Below are 23,843 nucleotides of genomic sequence, written 5' to 3' on the forward strand. Positions count from 1 at the left end.
TCAATAAATTTATATGGATCATAAAATTAAGATCTGTTTAAACTTAAAGTAATGAAATAGGAAGCCAGATAGGTGCTTCTTCACAGATGTCAAGCTGTCATTACTGGGAAACCCAAGGAGTCCTAGAGTGCAGTCTGTCTCTCTGATTGATGTAGTTATGTAAAATTCAAGTCCTGGTTTTCTTCCCCACAACTTTGGCTTTCCTTTGTCATCTTGTTCTTTGTGTTTCAGTGACCAGAGAAAGAGATAGGTTTACACTTATTTGTTCATGCTAAAGACAAAAAACAAACAAACAAACAAGCAAAAAAAGAACTTAAAAACAACCGAGTTTGTGAAAAAATCAGAAATTTAAGTACAGTGATCAGGGTAGAATGGGATTCCACTGACCTAAATGTTCCTTTAAGAAAAATTAGATTCAGACATTTCCATTGTGACAGAAATGGGAAAGGGCATATATGTATGTATATAGTCACATATATATACACACATGAAACTAATACATAAAGAACAAATGAACACAAATATTCCTCCTCTAAACTTGGAAATTATATTCCTGTTTATTTTTAATCAGGAATGGGAAATTACTAGTACATTCATTTGATTTTCAAAAATATTTAGTGTGCTTCCAAACCCTTTTATCATGATTCTCTTATTTGTAATTTCCTAACTGAAAGAGTACAGGATCAGGAAATTTTTAATATTTTGAGTTAAATTGGATCCAAAGACTTTATGACAAATATAATTAGTTTATGGCATTGTGATATTGCCCTTTATGAAATGAAGTTTTGAACATAAAATATCATTTCATTCTTAAAATTTAAAAATTATAATTACTCAAATTATAAAATTCACATCAATAGTAGTTCTATTTTATTTTTTAATATTACAAAAGCACATTTATAAATAAAAAATGCTAAATTACAGATGGAGATATGGCTCAGTGGTGGAGCACTTGCCTAGCATATGTAAGGTCCTGGTTTTTATCCTCAGCACCACATGAAAATAAAATAAAATAAAATTTATAAAATATTAAATTAAAACTCATGTCTTCTTTTATAATATGTATACAAATAAGTAATTTTTTAAAATCTATAGATGACATTCCATATGTAAGTTGTATCACTAGAACTCATTAAACTTAGAACAAATGGAAAACTAAAATTAATCATTATTACCTATTAAAAATGACTCATTTTAGGAGGATATAAAATTAAAGAAGCAAACATTGTTAGAAGAAAATATCCTCAATGTACCATACAGAACACAGTCCTCTGGATTGAGTAAAATTATTGGAGTTGAAGTCTCTCTCCTGCATCTACAAGAAACCTCACTAGTATGCTAAAATTTCCTCCTTCCACAGCCTGTCCATGACCCAACTGCACACTACTTCTGAATCTAAGAATGCAGAGGCACTTATCCAGATGGATGAGGCAAAGGATGATGTTTTGCAGGTAATAGCCTAAAGAGTTGCACGTTTTAAGGAAAGACATCTTTAAGTTCTGTCTCTGCAGGCCTATAATATTATTGTCTAGAGAAATATGACAAAAATCTCCCTGGAAAACACAGAACTGTGGCTTTCCCAGTGTAACATGTAAGCTGTCTCTTAATTTTACTTCTTCTTTGGTGGATAACAGCAATTCTGGGAGAGCTGGTCTCCAAATTTTTTTCTGGACATATTTGGAAAGGCATATCAATTGGAATCATGTCCAAACAAAATTGCTATTACTCTGATCATAAGATCAAATTAGTCCAGTCAAATTAAACAATTTGCAATGCCTCCAATTTGGGGTGAGGGATTTCTGGCACCTCCCATGGTTACACCATGGCTCTGAGGGTCCTCTCTCTATCATGTGTTATAGGATCCTCTTCCCTAGCTTTTTCTCACATGAAGCACCTGGTTTCTGGGTAGTGTTGTTTCTTTATGCCACCATTTCTGAAATGGATTTTTTGTGATTCAGGCTCTGTGTAAAATATTTAAATTAATAATTAATTAATGATTAATACTTAATTAATTAAAATTAATAATTAATTAATGAAATTAATCTGAAATTTCAGAAGAAGAAGAAGAAGAAGAAGAAGAAGAAGAAGAAGAAGAACTGAAGGCTACACGCTGAGGAGATCACAGGAAGATTAAACATGGAGCTGAGTCAGAGCCCATGCTGAAAGGCAACCCTAAGGAACCTGTGATGAGCCATCATATTCACTAACAGAGGTAGAGGGGAGGCCTGCCCTTTCTCTGAGACAAACCATGTAATATTAGCTTAGTAGTGTCTGTACTATATATAAAGTTATATAAAGCATAAAAAATAAAATGGAGACTTGTGATGTAGAATCAAAAGAAAGTATAATCATTTCAAGCAGGTCACTGAAATTCCAGTGTTGGATTAAGAAGATACTGCTTTATCACAACCATTGTCAATGTGTGAAGAGTTAATACAAGTATCATAAAAATGAAAAAAAAAAGTATTTTGAGAGAGATTTGGAAACTTGAATTAAATGATAATAAAATCAATTAAAACCTGTAAGGCCTATTCCACATGGTTGAATTTGGAGTAGTTTGAAAGCTGCAGAAAAAACATTTATAAGAAATGACAAATCATGAGACTTTCAAAGCCATGTGCAAAAGAAATATAAAATAGGAGAATTAAAAGAAAGTGCAATCATTTTAAGCAGGTCACTGATATTCCAGGTGTTGAAATCAGAAGATACTGCTTTATCACAACCATTGTCAATATGTAAAGGGATAATAAAAGTATCATAAAAACTAAAAAAGTGTATTTCAGAGAGATTTGGAAACTTGAGCTAAATGGTAATAAAATAAAACTGTAACCTGTACAGGTAATATTCCACATGGTTGATTTTGTAGTAGTTTGAAAGATGCATTAAAAAATGTAAGAAATGCCAAAGCATAAGACCTCCAAAGCCATGTGCAAGAGAAATATAAAATAGGATAAGGGCATAAATAGTTGAAGAAGCATATGTGTGATAAGGCAAGGCTCATTTGGGGAGGAGGAAGCCCTGGGCTTCATGTGCCTTGGAAAAGTTTATCCTCTAGGCCAGCCCCCATCCTGGCCCAGCCAATACTCTGCCTTTGCTGGATTGGGTTATTCCCTATTTCCTTGCGTGGCATTGTCCATTGATAACCAAGTTACCACCTGGAATTCTCTCCTCTATGTACACTTATTCCCTGGGAGTATTGTGGGGTGAGTTGTGGCAGAGGGGTTGGCTTGTGTCCCCTCAGCTTTGTGGAGTCTTCTTTTGTTGGAGCCACAAAGATCTCTTTGGAGAGCTACAGAAGTACAGACACACACCCTGGTTTTCCTGTGGACTTGATGCACAACATTGAGCAGGTGAATCCAATCATTTTGTCTAAGTTTCCCTGATTTTTAATATAAAAGTGATTGCATCTCTAATTGTGAGCAGTAGAGTCAATCACCCTGACTTTAGCTCCAGTCAGTGAAACAAAAATATCTGGTGATTACTCTCAAGCATTGGATTTATTAAGCTTGCAGGGAGGTTCCTAGATGTTATGACTAGTATAATATAAATGTTAATGAACCAAGGTCCTGAGTACATATCATACATTTGTGTTCTGGCTTTTATATATTTATAGAGGCTTGAATAGTTTCTTTTTCCTTTGGTACTTGGGATTGAACTCAGGGGCACATAACCACTGAGTCATATCCCCAGTCCTACTTTGTATTTTTATTTATAGACAGTGTCTCACTGAGTTGCTTAGCACCTCAATTTTGCTGAGGTTGGCTTTGAACTCACAATCTTTCTGCCTTAGGCTCTGAATCTGCTGGGATGGCAGACATGTGCCACCTCACTTAGCTTGAATAGATCTTGAATTTCTCTCCTTAGATCTTTAATTTCTCTCCTATTTATTTATCTTTAAGATGGGGATAATGCCACTTGCTTCCCAAGATTATAGGGAGAATTAAATGAAGTCATAGACAGTTAGCACTTAGTGCCTAGTGAGTGCTCCATAGGCCAGGGGGATGACAGTCCTTTGTATTTTTGCTTTGTGGGCACCCAGCTTTAGGTCTTTGGGCAAAGCCTTGAAAAACTTAGAAAAACCCTGTTTAAAAAAAATACAAAAATAGGACTGGTGATGGGGATATTGCTCAATGGTGAAGCTTGCTGTATTTCAATCACTGGTACCAAAAATGACATTTAATTTAGGACATTGTAATTATTTTATTAGTATGTTCAATTGTGACCTATACATATATGGGCATAACATCATTGACCAGTCTCATTTCTCAGTGCCTGAATCATCTCTCTTATCGTCTCTTTCATCAGTCTAAACTCAAGTATTCTTTCTCCATTTTTTTGATATCCACTTCTTTTTTCAACTCCATTTTTCTTTTACCTTTCACATATGAGAGAAAAGACTTGACAATTGACTTTCTGCATCTGATTTATTTCATTTAATTTTATGTTCTCCAGATTCATTCATTTCCCACAAATGATATAATTCCATTCTTGTTTGTGGCTGAGTAGAATGAGTAAACTTGTGAAAATATGTGTAGATGCTATTTTCTGGGAATATCACCTGCCAGCACACAGGACTTTCAGGGTCCAAGCTCAGCCTGCCATTGTGTGAACCAGGGAATGCAGATGGAGGAAGCAAAAGGTCTCATGTGAACCATTTGAGGTCTTCCAATCCATGGTTCTGACTATTTGTACATGCACCAACCAGCCTGGTAACATCCAGAGTGTCCTTTATTGTCTGCATTGATGACTAACCCTTCTCAGTGGTCTGTTTTTCAGTACAGTTTTGTTCTCAAGAGAAGGGAGTCAATGTGAAGGTAAAATCTCCTGATTCTCCAAGTGTCAGTTATAGGATTTGGTTCCTTCCCTCAATTCTTTCCCTTTTGTTCATTCATTAAACTGCCTTTATCTGCTTTACATTAGTCCTCTCCTCATGTGGCACCTTTGTATTTATTCTGCCCTGAGCTCTGGTTGGGGGTAGGGAATCTAGAGTCAGAGCAAACCTGGGCCCACTGGCCATATGAACTTAATTATTTTATTTATTTATTTTTCCTTTTAAAGGATTCATGTTCCCCATGTTGTGAAGTGAGATTGACAGCTAGTAATTGTGACACTTAATGACATCAGGAGCAATTGATGACCATGTATTGGACTATTGTTTTTGAGAATTCTATCCCTGATCTCTTCACTGGCAATAAGAACTCAATGAGTTGAAGCCATGTTTACACCCATGTTGCAGGACAGGAATGCTCAGCTGTGTCAAGTTAACTTGCTTAAGATCACACAGCTAGCAAATGGCAGCTTCGTTGTTGCTGTGGGAACAGAGGAAAAAAATGCACAGATGAGCATGGTAAAGTGTTGGCACATAATGATCAGGTCATAGAGCAGGAAAATGATGTACAGGTGCAATGGAAGGCCTGACTCTAACCAGGATACAGGCAGGGCCAGTGAGGACGTGAGAGCAGAGTTCAGAGTGCAGGGTAGAAGGAGGCTTCACTCCTATCTTAAGGAGGTAGCTCAGAGAGTAACACCACAGGAGGCCTTTGCCTGCCTTGAAGGGATGGGGCCAAGTGGGTGGTTCCCAAATTTGACATGTAGAAATGCAGAATATGAGGATTGAGCTTGGTGGAAAGCCCCAAGCTCCTTGCTTTTGTATGTGCATGTACATAGGCACATACATGGAGGGATGCTCAGAGAGTTGATAACCTGTGTAAAATTCAGGGAAGAGTTCATATTGAAGGAACAATTGAAAAGACAGAATTATCACTTTAAATATATTTTAGTCTGTTTGGACTCCTCTAAGGGAGTACTAGAAACATATACCTTACAACAACAACAAAAAAATCATTTGTGGACTTCTGAAAGCTCAGATGTCCAAGATCAAGTTTCTAACAGGTTTATTGACTATTGAGAACTTGCTTTTTCATAGAAAGCTCTAATTTGAAGGTTTGTCCCCTTGGGTAACTTGGTTGAACTCCTCCCCATTAAGGTGATGGTATTATAAGGTGAGTCTTTGGGGAGGAGTTGAGGTCCTGAGGCTGAATACTTCATCAGTAGAATTAATGTTATAATGAACAGTGCTACAGGCTAGCTAGCTTCTTCCATCACATGATGACACAGCCAGAAGCTTCTACCCATTAGAAATATCCTTTCCAAACATTGAATTGCCTTGTACCTTGATCTTACACACTGTGAAAAATGAGTGTCTGTGGCTTATAAACCACCCAGTCTACCAAAGATTATTATAGCAGCTTGATGAGAGTAAGGAAGTACACCATCTCTGTCCTCACAGGATAAATTGAGAAGTTTCTTTGTAATTTTCTTTTAATAAATGACAATAATCCTATTCCATGACTTAATAACCTGCGGGACCCCACCTTTGTCTGCCTAGGCTCATGATAAACTACCACAACATTAAAATACATACTCACACAGTGTCTAGGACTGGTCATTTTTCCCCAAGTGTGTATAGCTTAGCTTCTGAAACCTGGATCGGAAAGTAACTGTCAAGTAATCTCTGTGTTCTCGGCATTAAACTTTCAAAGAATTCTTCAATGTATATTAATAATCATATCTATGTATTCACCAGGCTGCTCACACTAGATAAGAAGTTGCCGCTGCTCTTGTAAACTCCAGTCTAATGGAGAAAGCATAAAACCCAACTTGTCCCTTTCTATGCTGACACTAAACATTGCATATGAATCCTGTGATCCTTTATTGCCAATTACTGATCAGTAAATGTTACATTACAGCAAGCATTGCTACTTTAGGTAAACATTTTGTTCACACTGGAGAAAAGATCCTGGAAATCATGCAAGCTTAAGAAATTTATTAGTCACAAAATAATATGGTTCATGTTTGTGTTGTCAGACTCTTACCTGTCTGTTGGGCTTGATTTTTGTCCTTTGATTTAATTCTATGTTTTGAACATGTTTTTTGTTAATGTGGCTCAAATATATACCCATGTTAGAATACACTGAAGACTCACCTATATTCCATCCCCACTAATCTTTAAACATTGCCCTTCATGAACAACTGATTTAATTGTTTCTAGTATATAATCTTACTGTTTCTTTTTTGTTTTTTTTGGTAGGAGGTAATAACAATAATATGTTATTATGTAAATTTCTTTCTTACCCAAAAGGGAGTGTTCCTGTATATGCTTTCTGCCCCTTATTTTTCACTCAATGAAACAACCTGGAAAACACTTCACATATGCAAAAATCTTAACTTTCCATGAAATAGATAGACAAAAGTTGGAACTAAAAAAAATGATGGACATTCGGGCTATTTCTGAATTTCATTACTTAACAATATTTCTGTATTGAATAGCTCTGGGAATCTATTTTATATTCTTGCAAATGTACATTCAATGTTCAGTCCTGCAAGAAATATTGCTTTATCAATGGCTATTTTTTATACTTTCAAACAATAAAGCCCAATTCGCTGGAGGGTTGCAACACTTTTCTTTCTCCCAGCATGTATACAAGTTCATGCTTTCTCTAGATGCCCCATATACAGAGGCCACATTTTGGATATTCTGTGCATTATCACAATGTGCTTGTACTTTCTTTTTTTTCTGAGAGAACCATTTCCTATTTCTGTTATTTTTTTTTCTTTTTACATATGATTGATACCATGTCATGGTTACAGAAGAAAATAGCAGTGCCCTACCAAATGCTGAAAACAATAATTTCTTCCCAGTACAAAGATCACCAAGGATACAATGCATTTTGGTATTTTGTGTCTTCCACCAAATTGATCTATGTTATCTAAGTCCTTACACCAATGGGCTGAGAGTTTTAAATATTGTTTATTTATTTTAATGTTCATGTATTAATAGTGATAACATCATTTGTTTTTTAGTTAGAGTTTTATCTATTTATTGAATTTTAGAAAGACCTGAGGACATGAACCCTATAAAAAAGAATTCCTGGAACACCCCCAATATTGAAAATAAATGCCTTAGAAAGTAATACATTGGTACAATTGTTCAGCATACAGTAGTGAATACAAGATCATGTTTGGTCACATTGATGATGGCAGTAGAAGAGAATGAGAATCAAGCATTCAAAAACATGTAGAATACCCACAATGAACAAGGAATCACATGCTCTGATGTGAGAATTGATGGTTGAACTTTGCCAAGCAGGAGCTTCTGGGGCTGAAGGTGATGTCATAGAGAACACTCAGTGGGCAGGTGGTACAAATGGAGAAGCACCCCCTAAAAAACTGTAAAAGTATATTATTAATTTTTATTTGATGTCATCTCCAAAATTATGAGACAAAAACATCTGTAACTATGAACCCCATAATTATCAGCAAACCTAGATGTATTAGGGCCAAGATACCAATGGTAAAGTTCTTGGGCTAGATCTTGTGCTAGAAAAGGAATGTGAAGTTTCAGAAGAAAATTATGGTGTTAGCTGAAATCTCAAAATAAACTTCAGAGGAAAATGTTTCTTTTATTAATAAAATAATATAGTTTGTTGATCTTTTTCATCTTTTTCATATTCCATATTAATAGTATATATCTTAGGAGAAAATGAAGAAGAAGCCTTTGTTTCAAATAGTGTCATCTTCATCAATCTCAGCCTATCCTCTTACCAGGGATATATGTGGATTCACCCAAAACACATTTTTCTCACTTCAGTTATCAAGTCCCTCTAATATCCTCCAGATGCCATTCCAATATTATTACCGAATTATATCTGGATTATGTAATGGTAGTTGTGCTCCCACTGTACATAGGCTTTCTTATAGATTCAGAATTACCATATATCATCAAAAAAGTTCTTGATATAATCTCATCTTGAGGTTTTCTGTGGTAGTGTGTTACTTTGATTGCATCTTTCTCTTCTAGATTAAGCAGTAGGAACATATTGAAAACTCTAATCTAATAAGACACTGAAAATCATGCCCTCTAGTGATTTTTTAAAATTTGTATTTATAATCTTTTATTGAGTTAAAGTGTTACCTTGATGCTAAATCTGATCATCGTGTATGACATATAAGGAGTCACATTACATATATTCTAGAGCTATTGTGTATGAAAGAATAACAAGTATCAAATATGGATGGGTTTCTGAAATAAAAAGTCCTCAGTAGAAATGCTGGCCATTATGTTTTAATTATGCAATTCCTCATATATGTGATTTAATAGATTTAAATCTTTTCTTTTAATAATGGCTACATATGTTTTTGCTTCAAATTGTTTTCATAATGTTAAAATATTATAGCAATATGTGTAGAAAGCTCTTTGGCAGTATTTTAGGCCTGTCTTTGAATCCCCAATGTAGCTATCCTCCTTGCATATATGTTATTATTATGACCAGAAAAAATATCTTAAGTGACCAAAGTCCAGCTATTGAATATCAGTAGAAATATATTATTATTGTCTTCTCCTGAATCATCTGGAATAAAGGATTGTATTTAAAGTCACAGTTCAGATAGACTCAAAGTCATTTCATTGTAATGTTATAAATTAAAGAACAAGAATTTGGCCCAAGCCTAAAAAATGAACTTCCATAAAATCCCAATATTCATCTGCTTGAAGGAAGCAATGTATTTCTTCAGTAAAAAAAACACACATAAAATTGATACAGAAAATTTGATATTAATCTGATAGAAAATTTTCTATATAAGGCATGTTGTGCTTTAAGTCAAGTGTCTGAAATAGTAGGTATTTACTTTAAATTGTTTCAAGCTACATATTATTAAATACCAGGCATCAGGGCTAAGACTGTGGCTCAGTGGTATAGTGTTTGCCTAGCACATGTGAGAAACTGTGTTCAATCCTCAACACCATATAAAAAATAAAATAATAAAATAAAGTGTAAACAAGTTTTGAAAAAAAATAGCAGTCATCAGAAAACCATGTGGATGAGGCTAAATCATTCCATGACTCTTTAGACCTTTTAGATATAAAAGACAGGATGGTAAGAAAAAACAAAATAGTAAAACATTTATGAACATAGGATACCATTTTAAAATCTGAGGTGATGTAGATATTTCGTTAAAACATCAAAGAGTTGGTTTCTGTTTATTTTAATTTTTAACTGGAATCTACTATTTGTACTTGGATATGAGACCCATTATTGTAACTCAACATGTGTATATAGTGTGTAATTATCAGATCAGGGTTATTTTCATCTAATTAAAATTATTATTCTTTGTTTGAAACCTGCAAGTTTCTGGCTATTTTGATTTGTTTAAGAAGTTATTATAGAATGTAATCACCTTATTGTGCCATAAAACCTAAGAGTTACTTTCTGGTCTTAACTGATTTTGGCACTCCTTACACACAATCAATCTCTTTCTCATTCTTATCAGAAATCTGGGAAGCATTTCTGTTTCAGTTTCTGTGTAATCAACTTTTTAGCTTTAACACATAAATGCCACATGCAGTATTTGTGGGAAAATAAATGTCATTACTAGGAAAAAAATATTATCCTCAATTAATAATTTTGGAAATTGGCATAATTCTTTGCATTCACTCATTCAGTGTTTTGAACTTGTCTATAATAATAAATCTGGAAAAAGAATAAAAATATATAAATCAAATATCCATGTCTCAAGATTTTATAGGTCACATTTGGTCAATGGGAGTAATTTTTGTGACATCTATTTTTATAAAAATGGCATATGCTAATTCTTAAAAATTTATTTATAATAAGTGAATATATTATATGCATGTTTTTTGATTGTAAGTTTAAATAGATCTATGTTACCATGGAATAAATAACTTTAAAAATTGTATTAGAGTTGGCTCAGTGGCACAGGCCTTTCATTCCAGTAGATGTGGAGGCTGAGGCAGGAGTATTGAGAGTTCAAAGCCAGCCTCATTAACTTAGTGAGTTCCTGAGAAATAATTTTACCCTTTATCAAAATAATTATAAAAAAAAAAAACAAGAAAGAAAAGGGGACCCACACACAGTGGCACACACCTGTAATCCCAGTAGCTCAAGAGGCTGAGGCAGAAGGATCAAGAGTTTATAGTCAGTCTCAACAATGGTGATGAACTAAGAAAATTAGTGAGACTCTAAATAAAATACAAAATGAGGCTGGTGATATTGCTCAGTGGTGGAGTATCCAAGAGTTCAATCCCAGAGGGGCCAAATCAAATAAATAAATAAAAGGTGCTAGGGATGAGGCTGGGCCTGTGGTTCAGTGGTAGCACAATTGAATTGCATGGCATGTGTGAGGCACTGGGTTTGATTCTCAGAACCACATATAAATAAACAAACAAAGAAAAAATATTTTAAAAACTGGAGATGTATCTCAGTGTGTAACCATCCAAATGAACTCACCCTGTACCCCTTCTGTATCTGGGATGACCACCCTAACACATATGAAAGAACAATATCTCAGCCTGGCCACCTATCCAGCGTTTCTCCTTTAACAGCCCATGAGGACCCATTCCTCACTTGATGCCCATTCTTTCATGCCACCATGTGACTACGCACTTTGCCTGCACTAAGCCACCCGAGCACAACTGGTTGTTAAGGTCCAGGTCCAGGTATCACTAATTCATTTCACTGGGACCTTATATTTTATAAAATGGGTTTCTAATAATTCAAAATGACAGGCTTAGGGCTGAAAGTTCAGTTCAGTAGTAAAAAGAGTGCTTCCCATGTGATTGGCTCTGGGTTCCTCTGCCACGTGACCAGCGTGAGCTTCATGAAAGAAGATTTGGTGCATAAGAAATTGCTAGTGAGTTTTAAATTAAAGAGACTCTCATTACCTTTAGCACAGCTCCAAGATGGCTTCTCCTAGTTCCCGCCTCCAGCCACCTAATGTGTTGGCGAGGTTTACAGAAGAGACTAGGGAGAGAGGGAGAGCATGCCAGGGAGTGAGCTTTTATTGGGGAACAAAAAATTCAAGGGAAAATCCCATCCAATGAAGGATAAGGGCGGCAGCATCCCAAGTTCAGGGCCGGAAATTGTGTCTTCAGGTCAGTGGCAAGGCACGGCTCAGCACGGACAAGCCCTCAGACTAGGAAATCGTGGGGAAGGCTTTTTAACACAGGCTGTGTTTAAGCACCTCTCACCCAGGCAGGGAGGTAACTCAAATCACGTGTAAGGATGGCCTCCTAGGATCCAACTCCAGCATGTAAAAAAAAAAAAAAGCCAGGTAGGCCTGGTGGCACATGCCTATAACCCCAGTGACTATAGAGGCTGAGGCAGGGGGCTCACAAGTCTAAGGACAGCTTCAGCAATGTAGTGAGGCCCTAAAAATCTTAGAGAGATTCTGTCTCTAAACTATAAAGAGGGTTGGGGCTGGTTGTTCAGTGCTTAAGCTATCCTAGGTTTAGTCCCCACAACCAAAAACAGAACCAAACCCAACTAAAAGTAAAAAACAAACTGTATTCCCCAATATTCTTTGCAGGTAGGGGTCTCTATAATTCTGTGCTGGCCAATGAGATGTCAGTGGAAGCAACTGGGCCTCTAGATCTTTGTTTTTCCTTCTTCCCTTTCCCCTGATTGCTGTATTGAATAGATTGCAGAATGAAAAACAGAAAGGGTTCTGGGGCATGATGGCATAGCTGGATAGCCATAGAAGCCCAGAATACCAACCTCTGGGCTACTTTGACTTTCAAGTAAAAGGAAATCTTTTTCAGTATTTTATGGGTATATTTTTCTAGTAGTGAAAAGAGAGATGCATTGATTTTTCTTTTCTTTTCTTTTTTTTTACTTTCTGTTAATTGTCCTCAGGTACAGGAGTAATGTATGCCAAGAGAACCAGCCATCTTTTTCACCAATTATTATTCAGGTCTCTGGGGATGGAAAGAAAGTACAAGACAAAACCTTGACATTACCTAATCTGAGCCCTTCGGGCAGAGTTAGGCCTGAGTCATCTCCAGGATCTCTCACCTGCCCCAGAATGTTCTCAGAGAGTGAGTATCTTTTCTTTTGATGCCAAGACTCAAGTCCAAAATCTCAGGGCTCCCATGGCTCTCCTGAGAACTGTTCCACAACAGGCTAACACTGGTCCCAATCTCAATTCCTGCACTGATGGGCCATTGGGAAAGTGATTTTAAGCAAGCCTTACTGTCCCCATTTTTTGAAGTGGATCTTCTCCAAAAAAGACTTGAATCTAAATGAACACAGAAGGAAGAAGCCAGGGTCCAATGACTGAAGATGAAAACTGCCTCCAGAGAAACCTAGGATTTGAAAAAAAAAAATTCAATTAAAGTGAGGTGGCAGGTAAAGTATAGACCTTGACATACAACAATAGCCTGACAGCAAAATGTCAGGTGTGGAAATGGACATATGTGTGAGAGACTGACTTTTCACAGCCTCCACTATAGGTGAAAATGAGTGCTAAAATTGCAATATGTAACATAAGAAAAAGGAACTACAATTTTTTTCTTTTCTTTTCTTTTTTTTTTTTTTGTACAAGGGTTTGAATCTAGGGGCACATACCACTGAGCCTCATCTTCAGATTTTTTTAATGTTATTTTTTAACTTTTGAGACACATTGTTAAACACAATATTAGTGTATTCTTATATCAAACAAGCACTTTGGTCACAAAATAAATATGTCATGTTAGCAACTACTTCTCTTCTACTGATTTTTTTTCCTTAAATTCAAGTGAAAATGGTTTATTTTCATATTTAATAACTTTTTTATAATTTTCACCATTATTTAATTTATTTTTTTTTTATTTTTATGTGGTGTTGATGATATAACCCAGCACCTCGTGTGCACTAGGCAAGCACTCTCCCAGTGAGCCACAAACCCAGCCCACATTTAACCCCATTTTAATAAAATTCTTTTCATTCTTTCTACCCACCCTTGCATTTTTATTTACCCTCCAATCTATGTGACTAAAAAGGCCTGAGAAATGATACTACCTAATGTTATTTCTGGTGTTTGGGGCACTGGGTTTTGGCAAGATTCCCACTCTTTGGCCAGTTTTTCAGTATTCTACTGTATATTTTGAATTCTTTATAGGAGCCTTTAGCATTGTTGTAGAACAATGCAAACAGTTTCCCAAAATATGGCACTATTTTTGAAAGGTTTGTGGACATTGAATGACATGATGAGAAAAGCACCTGGCATGGTGTGGTTGTGTGATTCTGAAAAGACACAAATTTCATTGTGAGGTCACAAATGGTGTTCTTACCTATAATGTCCTTCCATTTGTTCTTTAGCATACTTCAACTCATCCTTCAATACCTACTTTAATGTGAAGAATTCATACTCTCAGCCAATACCTATACCCAGCCAACCAGACCCCTTCTCTGAAGACAAAGAATCTGAGCAGCACCAAAGCAACAGCAGAAAGGCTTCCAGTGTGCTCATATATCTGTGGGTTCCAGGAAAGACTATAAAGGGGTTTGGGGCACTGAGATCATCTGGCAAAACCCAGCTCCTGGTTTTATGGAATTTTGCCATCAGGTTCCCTTGACCTCCTCAATGTCATCTAGAACATTTTTTTTAAAAGCACCCAGTTCAGTTTCTGCAGCTTGAAACCCAAGTCCCCAACTGCTGCCCTATCTCTACAGCATTGAGTCAGGCTGTCAGAATAAACAATAGTTATACATAAGTCATTATAAAGAGACTTTTCTTCTGAGACTCAACCTTGAGAAAGATGGCCATTGTCAGACACTTATGCTCCCCCAATCTGAGATGCCCCAGCTGGCTGGAGAAGAGATCACAGATGACTCTTGTTTGCCAAGTAGCTGTGCCCATCCTGTGCTGAAAGGGTAAGAGAAGGTGCTTAAGGCCACAGGGCTAAAGAAAAGCAGAAGGCCATATCTTTTGCAAACATGCTTTTTAAATTCTGGCTGGGCTCTTTCACATATAGGGCATGGACCTTGCTAGTTGCTTGCCAGTGCCTCTGCATCCATAATACACAGATAGTGTTAAAAACGTGTTCACGTTTATGCAAATAAAGTATATCATCAGCTGAATTTTGTAAATGGAGATACTCTAACTTAGGTTAGCACACTTGTTCAAGGTCAAACATTAAAGATGTGGGGTTCAAAGGTGACCATAGCCCAAAGGTAATTGTCACTTAGACTCAGTGATGTCACAACCATGGTCATCTCTGCAAGATCCCATTTTTTCATTTCAGATAGAGTTTTCAAGGAGCAGTAGAGAGGCCAGGTGACACAGGGAGGCTGGCATAGGAGTGAACTTGATGGAAAAGTATGGCTAATGAAGAAGACCAGAGCCATTTTTTATGTTATTGGATGTTGGTGGAATTGGGCCAAGCCAGACTGCAAATATTCCAGAACTGGAGGGAAAAACCTGCAATCCAAGAGTGTTAAATATGTCAGTGGAGGCTGAGCCACGTGGACAGAATGCAGAGGATCAAGTGGATGGAGTGGGGGTGACTCTGAATAAGAGAGCAGGTAAGAGGCAAGATGTTGGGTGGAGCCCATTTAAATAAAGTGGAGAGGACCTAGTGGGGCTTGAATGTTGGGCAGAGCTGGTGAGGCAGAGTCAGGCTGAGTGAGTGGAGCCCACCCAACAGTGGGTGGGGAGGAGACAGGGGAAGCATGTGGGAGGCAACACCCCATCCAGCACTCCTTAGGTGAGCACAGCCTAGGAACCAGGAGGTGCAGTGGTGCAGGAGCAGAGGGCATGGTGGGTGTGTCCAAAGGAGGCAATTGGAGTCAGGCGAGGCATCTGGAAATTCTGTCAGGAGACTGTGGAGCCAGTGGGGAAGCAGGATCTTTGGGCTCTGAGATAGAAATGTTACCTCAGGGTCTGTTCCATTGGGGGTCTCAGTTTTCCCCCTTACACACTGAGGCAATGGAGGGAGGCTGAAGATGCCACAGCACAGCCTTTCTTGGTTCCTCCCTCTCATGGGATGCTGTGCACTTTTTTATATTTCAGGTTGATTGGGTTCCAGGGGTTTCTGGAAGAGGTCCTGGGGATATCACCTGAGACACTTTGATTTTGGGGAACAAAAATTTTACTGGCATGTTCACAGAGACTTCTCTTAGTGTCTGCTGTGTACGTACTGAGACCATGTCACATAGCTGCCCCAATCCTTTTCTACCTGTGAGATAAAGGCCTCCTTAAGGATCCCTCCCTTGCTTACTTCTCCAGTTGCATCTCCCCACCCCTCTCGGAGGTTTCAAGAATTCCTGTCTCATCCCTACTTGTACTTACTGTTCTTCTTAATGTGGGTACTTTCCCATTGTTAGAAGTGCTAACTCCTAATGAGACACTAGACGGCATCAGAACTCTACTTTTGACTTTTTTTTTTTTCTAGCGTCCACCAAAGTATCTGCCTACTTATTGGCTGGCTTGGTTAAGAAACATTTTAGAAAGACCTTCAGTATTTGTTTTATAAGCAGCTTTTTAATTTTTTTCATACGAATATTCATTAATTGTATGTATGAAATTAATCATCCAGCTATGAAAGGGAGTAGTACACTAACTATCCAGTGTATGTATGTGTGTGTGTATGTGTGTGTGTATATACGAGTGTGTGTGTGTGTGTGTGTGTATGTGTGTATACACATATATATTTTTTTTTTCAAAATTTATTCAGAAGTGGAATAAGGGTTTCAATTCAGTCATGGCCTCTTTCTACACCTGTTGTTCCTGGGATGTTTCAGTTGTTCTTACTAATATTGCAGGTATTTTTTTCTCTTTTCTATGCTGTGGAAATTATAAGCCATTAAATAGAATAAATATATCTCAGAGATGCCAAGTGTTATCTCACTTGTAGTTGTCCATTGGGCATCTCTAGGCCTAAGTAAATATTCAGTGGTTTTTGGCAAAAGCATCTTTTAAGTCCCTCAATATGAGGAGGATTTGTGGCCACTTAGCAGAACTTGTCCCCATGGATATGATTATCAATAGAATATGTATTATATGACATGATGGCATGACTTGGTAACAGGAATAAAAGTGGGTTAAACTGATTTATTTATTTATAATTATATATTTTATAAACATTTAATGTACATATAATTATATACTTATAAAGCAATAATTTGGAATACACGTATCTCTCTTTCACAATATATGTTTATAATATTGTCTTTAGTATAAGCAGGTTTGGGGATGGATTGGTGTGAGTGTAATGGTGAAAAGATCAAGGACAATTGCTGAATTTTTGACTTGAGCACTCTAGGGTAGTTGCTGATACCCAATCCTGTATGGAGCAGAAAAACCACATGAGGCTAGTCTCAAAGAAGGCTTTTGTGTTGATGTTTGTGATTTCTCCTTGATTTCCACATGAACATGTTTGAATGTGAGAGGAGAGGACTGGGAAGAAAATGAATATCTGGAAGGCGGGGGAATGTGCAAAATACTGCAATGAGGTTGAGCATGACCCTAGGTGTGGGTGAAGATATAGAAGTAGAGGGAGCATTTCTCTGAGCTGGGGACACTCCTATATTTAGCATTGGTGAAGAAAATTATATGAAGGAGACAGAGAGTGAGGGCATACAGTTAAGGAGATAGAAAATCAGGGAAATGTAATGACATAGATTTCTGGAAGAGATGATTTTAAAAAGAAAGGCAGAACCTTTTATTCTAAAAGCCACTAAAAAGTGAACTACAGGGTGTTCAAGGAGGGACCTTGTGATTTGGTGCCATAGTGGTTTCTGATGATCTCAGTGGAGCCCCTGTCCTCAGGTGGTGGGAAGCCAAATGGAAGATTTATGGAAAAATTAATGTCAGCATAGTGAAGGCAATAGCTGGAGATCATTTTTCTGATTGTGTACAATGAGATAAAGGGAGACTCAGCAAGGTGTTAACATTAATGGCCTCTGAGATGTAGGAAGAGTTTATTTCTGCAAATGTTTGTAGATGCAGAAATTTTTTTCTATTACCATGTTTGCCACCTACACCCTAGAGTTGATTTTTTAGAAGTAATATAGAAGCCCCATAGTAATTTCTGGAGAGTAGGAAGGGTGCTGGGACAGGGCAAGGGATGAAAGTAGAAGATAGATAATTAGATATGATAACTGTGTGCCTTGCATTTGGAAATATTATGTTCAATTCCATTAACATGTGCAATAAATATTTGTTAATTAAAAATAAATTAAAACTAATTATTCTATTTGATCACTGAAAGGTAGGCACTCAACACTGAGGGAGAGAGTATACTTTTGTTTTGTTTCCTGCTTGTGATAATGGTTATTTTTAGTCACCTATAAAGAGAACTTATTAAATAATTTTGGAAGGAATAGTATGCATTTGAAATGCCTTGTTCTCAAAGTATATAGAGGTTATCTGATGGTCACTGAAATATTTGAAGTGCTACATTCCATCCATTGTCAGTTTGTGCCAGCTTCATCCTTTGGGAATGTAATATTTTCCTTATTCCTTCACTATTTGTTGCAATCAAGCCACTGAATCTGCCCACCCATAAAAGACAAGGATACTAAACTCCACATGCAGGAGGGGATGCTATTCTCCTGCATTGTTTTGAACACTTCTATATGAAATATTTGTCTGTTCCCATCACTTATTATCAATGAAGTCAATTATGTTTTATCAGTAAATATATATTCATTTGTTGCTTTCACTTATAATTTACTGATAATGTTTTTTTTTTTATTTTATTGCTCATATTTTTCCAGCTTTCACTCTTTCAGGATCTTTTACTTTAATTCTCATGTCATTTGTCAGGAATCCACATGTGGGCCATCTTGGGAGACTCTCCTCTTACTCTTCCTTCTTTTTCTCCTACTATATTCAGGTTCATTTTTTAATTTATCTTACCAGATCCTAGAATCATCATTTTCTCCAGGGAAGTATACACATTTTTACTGGTATTTTTAGGGAAACTTGTGTAATTTGTCAGGCCCAATGCAAAATGAAAACTTTGACTCCCTGTATAAAATCAGGTGACCTCTACAATTGACATCATGCCACAGAAATCTATTTCTTTCTTCTGTGATCTCTTCACATGTCATGGTAAATTTTGTGTTTCTTTTAATTGTCATTATTACAGAATTTTAAATTTTTATCAAGACTTCTAACATTCATCTTTGTGTATGCCATATCAATTCTATATGCAAACTTACGAGCAAGTCACATTGGAAAGCTTACATATCCATGTTGTGTTCATTAATACCAAAGCAGTGAATGTTACACAGAACCAGTGCAATTGTTTTTAATACAACTTGATAACTGTGAACAATTTCTCCAGCTAGTTTGTTAATGAGTTTGAAAGAACTGGAAGAAAAATGACTGTGGATCACCCTACTTTTCCTTTCCCTTCATATTCTCAGCTGGAGAGGTGGGTTAACACAGTGAAGTACTTTGAGTGACAAAGCTGTCTTCTTTCTGTATTTGAATCTAATTCTGGTTGAACATTAAGGTGTGGCCTCCCCAGGTTTCATCCTGCTCCCTTTTTTTACTTACTGGTGAATAAGACATGGTCACATTATACTCAACTCTCTCTTAGCTACCATATTTCCTTGCCTGCTGGAATTTGGGATAATGGGAATGAAAACTCAGTGTTCATGAGGTGGTCAAATGCACTATACCTGCAGGTTACATTTATATGCTGTGTTTATACCTGTGGTCCACTGCCTTCTTGGAATTTACTTATGAAAAATAAGTAGTAAGGTAAAATCAATAAAATTATGATAACAACTGCAGAATATTCAATCAAGGACAGGTCCACTTTGAGCAGTTATCCTGACTGTGTAGGAAGAGCATCATGGGGCTAGACCTCCTTTCCCTGACTTCTGCCTCCTCCTCTCTCTCCATCAATCTTCCCTCCCTCAGTCCCTTGTATCCTCCCTTCCTCCCTTGCACAATAGTAAGAACACTAAGTAGGATACATGTACTCTGAAAACATATAAGTGAACATTATACTATTGTAAAGTGTAACTACAGAATTTTGCTGCAAATATCTAGAAGTTGTTTATTTTATGCAATTAAAATTTTATATCCATTGAAGAGTAGCACCCCATTTCACCCTAACCACATTTCTTTGCAAACAACATGCTTCTCTCTCTCTCTCTGTATGTGTGTATATATATATATATATATATATATATATATATATATATATATATATATATATATATATATATATATATATATAAATTTAGACACATGGTCTCATTCAGTTGCTTAGGGCCTGGCTAACTTGATGAGGCTGGTTTTTTACTTGTGTTCCTCCCACCTCAGCTTCTCAAACCACTGGTATTCAAGGTATGTCCCACTGTACCCAGCTCACTTAATGGTTTTTCATAGAGATTATTTTGTGTTTCAGACTTTATACTCTTCTCAGGTGATGTGTAAGTAATTTCTCTCATTCCAACAGTTGAATCTTTTCCCTGTTCATGCTTTACTATGCTGTGCAGAAGCTTTTGGTTTAGTGGAATTATACTTGTCTGCTTATGGTTCTCTTCCCTGTCCTTTTAATGTCATAACCAAAGGACCATTTCCTAAAGCAATGTTGTAAAGTGTTTCTTTTGTGTTTTCTTTGTATATTTTGCTCACAAACATATGCTCTTCTTTCTTTTTTTCTATTTTAGATTGAAAAAATAGCAACTTCATCTGCTTGTGTTGTATAGCAGGATATTTCATCTTTCTACATATGGATTTCCAGTTTTCCCAGCACCAATTGTAGAAGAGGCTATCTTTTCTCCAATTTATGTTTTGGTCACCTTTGTCTAGTATGGATTGGTCTATATGTATTTTGATATTGGGTTTCCTTTTTCTTTCTTTCTTTCTTTTTTTAATTATTTCTCTGTAGTATAGTTTAAGGTCTAGTATTGTGATGTCTATTGATTCAATCATTTTGTTGAGAATTGCTTGTTGAGAATGACTATTGGGGCTCTCCTATTTTTTAAATGAATTTCATGATTGCTTTTTCTAGTTTTATGAAGAGTTTCATTGGACTTTTAAAAGGAATTGCACTGAATCTGTATAAGTATTTTGTTAGTATTGCCGTTTTGACTATGATCATTCTTCCTACCAAGAGCATGGGAGATTTTCAATTTCTATCTTTAGTGTTCTGTGGTTTTCATTGTAGAGGTATTTTTACCTCTTTTTTAGATTGATTCAAAAGTATTTTATTTTATTCTTTCTTTTTCTTTTTTGAGGCCACTGTTAATGGGGTGGTTTTCCTAATTTTTATTACACTGAATTCATTGCTTGAGTATAGAAATTAATTTGGTTTATCGGTGTTTATTTTATATTTGGCTATTTTGCTGAATTTATTAGACAAGAAAATTTTCAAAAGAAATTTTTGGGATTTTGTAAATATAGAATCATGTCATTTGTAAATAGTGATAGTTTGATTTCCTATGTTTCTATTCATTTATCTATTCATTTATTTATTAAAGATAAATGAATAGAAACAGGTTTTGAATAGAGCTTCAAGGATGATGTTGAATTGAAGTGGCAAAAAAAAGGCATCCTTTGCCTTTTTTTGAATTTTAGAGGAAATGCTTTAATTTTTTCTCCCTTAAGAATAATGTTTCTGAGGAGCCGCCACAGAAGGCCCAGGTGCAGCGGCCACTGCCTGGGTGGGCACAGGGCTGAATGGGCAGGGGAGGGGAGCGAGCCCCCAGGGAGGCCATGGACAGTCCTCCCAGACCGGGCGCAATGGTGATGCAGAGGCTGGAAACACCCTTCTAAGGTGATGAGGCGCTGAGCAGCCTGGGCAATGGCGTCAGTGGCAGCAGCAGCAACTTTGCGTGTCCCTGGGGCGCCCCAAACAGCGTCGCAGGCAGAGTGGTGAAGAATGACAGCTGACGTGAGCCTGAGCAAACAAGTGGTGGTGGCGCCACCTCTGGCCCCCCTGCGCAGACTGCACCCCCAGCAGTCGCCACGACAGCCTGCTCTCCAGCCCGACCTGGGGCTGGTCCAACCACGCTGACCAACCATCCAGACCAACGGGCTGGTCACAACCACGCTGAGGAGCACGCAGTTCTTCTACCCAAGATGGTGGCCAGGGAGAAGCAGGAGTTCACCGAGGACTTTGTCAAGGCCCTGGAGGATTTGAACAAGCAGCACCAGCTTGGCTGGGTGCAGCCCAGCTGCTGCTGCAGCCTCGCAGGAGGACCCTCTGGCACGGCATCGGCGCCACTCTCCCAGCTGGCACAAGTCTTCCTAAACCTGAGCCACTACAAGGATGGCGCCGGGGCTGCTGGGGATGCTGCCACTGTCGCCTTCTCCTCCTAGCCCGTTCCCTTCCCACAGCCGCTGACACCCAGTGATTTACTGGGGCCGCTGTGCCTAGCTGTGCTCAAGGAAAGCCACAGATGGTGCCCACCTTGCCAAGCTTCGGAGAAAGCCTGCTGTCGCCAATCGACATGGACATGCAGGAGCTCATAAAGGCTGAGCCGAAGCAGCTGCTCAACAATATCGCAGCCTCCAAGTGCCCCAAGGGCAAGCTGGAGCATCTCTCACCTGGAGGAGAAAGTGAAGAGCTCAAGAGCCAGAACACGGAACTGGCGTCCTCCAGGAGCCTGCTGCCCAAGCAGGCGGCGCAACTCAAGCAGAAAGTCCTCAGCCATGTCAACAGCCGCCAGCTTCTACCCCAGTACTAGGTGCCCTGGTACTGAGCCCAAGCACAGGGCGCATCCTCGCCCGCCTCCTCTTGAGGGGCGGGCTTGCAGGGGGCGGGGATTGAGCTCCCAGGAGTTGGTATGGTGCTGCCCTGACGACCCTCTCCAAGAGGATGCCCAGGACTTGGAGAGGGCGCCTTGGACTTGACAAGCTGGACCCCCTGCTTCTGGGAGGTTGGGGGCGAGCGCATGACACCCCCTCGTACTGCCTCTGTTCCCCGTGCTGCCGCCAGGTGTCACACAAACCCAGGGCCTAGCCGCCCCTTCTACACACTGCTGCAGAAGGGGCTCTGTGCGGCGCAGCCTTCAGCCTGCCTTTTCTTTTACATTTTTTTTTTTTTTTTTTTTGCCTTTGGAAGAAAGAAGAACAGAGTTTTCGATTCTTCCGTATTTTTGTTTCTACTCGGGAACAAAGGGTTGTGTGTGCCTGTGTTTCTTTGTGTTGGCTTTTTAAAAAGAAATGGGAAGAAGAAAAAAAAATCACCCTTTTCCTTACTCTCGCTGCTACCCCCTTTTGTCCTTTGGACACTTTTTGTTCTTTGTTTTTGTTTTTGTTTTGCTAGGAGTCCACATTCCTGTTTGTAATCCTTTGTCCGGTTTTGGTTTTCTGTTTTCAGTAAAATCTCCTTACTCAAAAAAAAAAAAAAAAAAAAAAAAGAAGGAGGAGAAGAAGAAGAAGAAGAAGAAGAAGAAGAAGAAGAAGAAGAAGAAGAAGAAGAAGATTTCCCTTGTATTTACCATAAACAGCTTTTGTAGTGTTAAGATATTTTTCTATTATATATAGTTTTCTAGTGTTTGGACCATGTATTTAGTCAAATGCTTTTTCTGCATTTGTTGAGATATTTTTTTTGATTCTTGTCTTTATATCTATTTACTTAAAAAATGTTTATTGATTTCCATGTGTTTAACCAACCCTGCATCCCTGGGACAAAGCCCACTGACCATGTTGTACAATCTTTTTTAATATGATTTTGTATGCTGTTTGCCATAATTTTATTGAGAATTATTACATCTCTGTTCAGCAGGAATACTGGTCTGAAATGTTCTTTCCTTGATGTGTCTTTGTCTGGTTTTTGCATCAGGTTGACATTAGTTTCATAGAATGAGGTTAGAAGGTTTTGCTATTTTATATTTCATAAAATAATTTTAGATAAATTGGTGTTCATTCTTTTTTCAATTTCTTGTAGAACTGGGCTGAGAATTCTTCTGATAATGTTTTTTTTTTCTTAGTTGTTAGGCTGGTGATAAACCCTTCCTTGAGAGAATTAATGTAGTACACTCAACACTTCATGCTTTAGAGGAGAAATGCCTACCTTAACATTAGCCTGCTTTGAC

The 23,843-nt window shown here is 37.8% G+C and overlaps 1 pseudogene; it reads left to right on the forward strand.

Moving 5' to 3' along the window:
• LOC139704335 (transcription factor JunD-like) overlaps positions 1 to 22,505 on the forward strand; it is a 69,206-nt pseudogene extending 46,701 nt beyond the window's left edge.
• Positions 22,506 to 23,843: the final 1,338 nt, after the last annotated feature.

This window comes from Marmota flaviventris, unplaced genomic scaffold, assembly GCF_047511675.1.
Source record: "Marmota flaviventris isolate mMarFla1 unplaced genomic scaffold, mMarFla1.hap1 Scaffold_54, whole genome shotgun sequence".
NCBI classification, from domain to species: domain Eukaryota; kingdom Metazoa; phylum Chordata; class Mammalia; order Rodentia; family Sciuridae; genus Marmota; species Marmota flaviventris.